The 3,315-nt window shown below is 42.9% G+C and overlaps 1 pseudogene across 1 annotated transcript; it reads left to right on the forward strand.

Annotated features, from left to right (window-relative positions):
• The first annotated feature begins 1,952 nt into the window (after positions 1-1,952).
• LOC306650503 (ran guanine nucleotide release factor-like) lies at positions 1,953-2,788 on the forward strand (annotated as a pseudogene). The gene has a single exon. The product of its transcript is annotated as a ran guanine nucleotide release factor-like (transcript).
• The last annotated feature ends 527 nt before the right edge of the window (positions 2,789-3,315 follow it).

Consider the following 3,315-nt stretch of genomic DNA (forward strand, 5'->3'; position numbering starts at 1 on the left):
CACAATGAACTATAAACCATACACCCTCTTTATCCCAAGGTACCATTAATACATTGGCAAGTTTTATACAAAGGATCATTATCATTGCATTTGAGATTGACAGCTATTGGTTTCCACTTCCTCCATTTTTCCCTTATGCAGTCCTAATCTCCAGTGCCATGCACTGGAGTTGTAGAATAATGAGGGAAAGAAATTAAAACACCTCCCCAAGGAAATGGTTTGTGATAATGAACCTTAGGGAAGCCACTGTAGTTCAGAGTATAACACTAAAGGTTTTCAGTGATTTATAAGAAATCGAAGTGCCAAATAATTTTTTAAGGTTTTCATTTTCTCATGCAGTATAATCAGTGAGCCGTGCATAACTCATTTATCAGTCTAGTTGCAAGCCTAAGTTGTATCACAGCTATGTCCCCAAGAAGAGACAGAGCCTTTGTTATGGTTTGGATATGTGAATTGTCCACCAAAATCTCATGTGCGAGACAATGCAAGACTGTTTAGAGGTGAAATGATTGGGTTATAAGAGCTTCAATCTAATCAATGAATTACTCCCAATAGGGATTAACTGGGTAGGCTGTAGGAGATGGGTCACTGGGGATATATGCCTTTGGGGTATATAGTTTCTCCTTGTTGAGCAGAGCTTGCTCTCTGCTTCCTGTTGCCATGTTCTAAGTAGCTTTCTTCTGCCCTATTTTTCTGCCATGATGTTCTGCCTCACCTGGAGCCCTGAGGAATGCAGTTGGCTGTCTATAGACTGAGACCTCTGAAACCATGAGTCCCCAAATAAACTTTTCTTCCTCTAATTGTTTTTGTCAGGTCTTTTGGTCACAGTATGGAAAAAGCTGACTAAAACAGCCTTCATACCCAAGTCTTCAAGTTCTTATATTGTAAAACGTTTAAAAAACTGTATTTCATGGTTAGGTATTTTAAAAAGAAAAGGAAAATAAAACATTTTTACATCATTAGACAGATCTTGAACTAAGCCAGTTCTGTTCTGAAAGTTTTCCTTTGACCAAAAGAGAAGCAGATAAAACAGTGTTTATAGATGATCCTGAACACGGAAATTTCACTCTATTCTCACTGCAGATGTAATGGCATTCATTCATTAAGGGCAAATGCAGATGAAAAATGCAAGGGTGTTATTTTTTCTGCTTATGAGAGAAAAGGCCGTTTTCTCTTTATCAACTTATTCTAAATGGTAAGAGCTCGCATTTATTCCACACTTAGTAACTGCCATACACTGTTGTAGCTGCTTTCCATGCAATATCCTGCCTAATCGTCACTAAAATCCCTGTGCGAGAGAGACTGTGATCGTCATCATTTTATGGGTTAAGAAAATAAAACATAGCTGTTTGTCAAACAGCTTACAGATTTTATAAGTCAGGATTGGAACCCAGCTTCTCAGATGTCAGAGCTCCTGGCCTGTACATCATCCTACACTGTCTCCTGTCCCGAGAATGAGTTTGCTGCTTCTTTCTCATATTAAAACAAACAAAATAAACTTGGTACTTAATTTTTATGTCGTCAATCTGCTTCTTCCCTGCTTCTCCCTTTTCCTTCCATCTATCCTCTTTTTATGCCTTCGACCACCCCTGTCTTCCTCCCTTCCTTCTCCTCCCTGGTTTTATTAACCTTTCTCTTTCTTTTCCCTCCTTGTCTTCTCCTTTCAATTGGCCTTCCCCCCTTTGCTCACTTTTTTCTCTCTTCTTCCCTTCCTTCTTTTCTCTTTCCCTTCTTATCTCCTTCCTGCTTTCTTTTTTCTCTCTCCTCCTCTCTCCCTTGATTCTTCTTTTCCAGTCCTCCTGATTTTCTTCCCACCCTCCCTCTCAGTCTTTCTTTCCTTCTCTCCTCCTTTTTCCTTCCTACCATCCTTTTCTTTTCTACCCCTCCTTCTCTTCCTTCCTCCTTTCCTTGCTAGTTACTGCAAAAGACACAGTGTAGAAAGGGCCCAGAAACTAAGCAAGCTGGAAGGAAGTGGTGGCAGCTGCGAAAACTGGGGAGGTGATAACATGTGTCCCCATATGGGTTTCTTTTAAATCTCTCTAGAGCCCATGCCCTCATCCCAGGCCCATGGAGCCCTCAAGAAACTACCCATTGTTTGGGGGCGCCTTCTCCTCCATCCTACCCCCTGGGGCCATTGATGTAATTGACCTCCGACCTGTCCCAGACAACCAAGAAGTTTTCTGCTATCCTGTAACAGACCAGAGCCTGATCGTGGAACTTCTGGAGCTCCAGGCCCATGTGCGGGGTAAAGTGGCTGCTCAGTACCATTTTGAGGATGTTGGCAGGGTGCAGGGGGCTAGGGCTATGCAAGTGGAGTCTGTGCAGCCCCTCAATTAACAGAACCTGGCCCTGAGGGGCTACTGTCAAGAAGCCTGGGCCCTCTCTGGCAAGCAGCAGGTAGCTAAGGAAAACCAGCAAGTAGCAAAGGATGTGACACTGGACCAGGCCTTGCTGAAACTGCCCCAGTACCAGACTGATCTCTTGCTCACCTTCAATCAGCATCCCCCTGACAACAGGTCACCTCTTGGACCTGGAAATCTGTGACATCCACCATGGAGCCTGGGTGACTTTGAACAGCTGGTGACCAGTCTGACATTTCATGATCCCAACATCTTTGGTCCCCAGTAAAAATGCTAAAGCACTGCATGATGCTACTGAAGACTTAGAGACCCAGTCCTCGTGGGGTGGGGAGAAAGAGGTTGAATACCTGGGTTTTTTCTTCTTTCTTCCCTGTGCATAAACACAAGACACACCTTCTCTGCAGAAATAAACTTGCTTTATAACCAAAAGAAAAAAAAAAAAAAGACAGTGTAGCAGAAGAGGTCATGATGGGCTATGATCTCTGAAGTCAGATGGTCTGGAAGGGAAACCAGGTTAGGCTCTTTCCATCTCCTAAACCCCCTTGTCATTCAGAAAATGGCACCACTATCTTAGGCTGTTGGGAAAATAGGTGAATTCATGCACAGAACCTACTTCAACACTGCCTGTCGTGTGGGAACAGTTCAGTGCTTATGTTGCTCTCTTGAATTGAAAACAGTACCCAGAGATACCACAGGATGATACGGTGTTAACGAAGACGCCTTGTGATCAGAACAGGCATGATCAGAAGAACTCAAACAATGTCCTTGCAGGAAGAGACCCAGAGACCAAAGGCAAAGAACGCTTTGGGGCAAGTTTACTCCTGAAATTTTGTTTTATGTTTGGATAAAATCTGACAAGAACAATGACAACAAAAAGTGGGCGGGGGGACTTCACAAGTTATAAAGAAAAATGAAGTAAAATTTGGCAGACATTCAAGAAATTTCCAGAACACAA

This window comes from Sciurus vulgaris (assembly GCF_902686455.1).
Source record: "Sciurus vulgaris genome assembly, chromosome: 19".
NCBI lineage: Eukaryota > Metazoa > Chordata > Mammalia > Rodentia > Sciuridae > Sciurus > Sciurus vulgaris.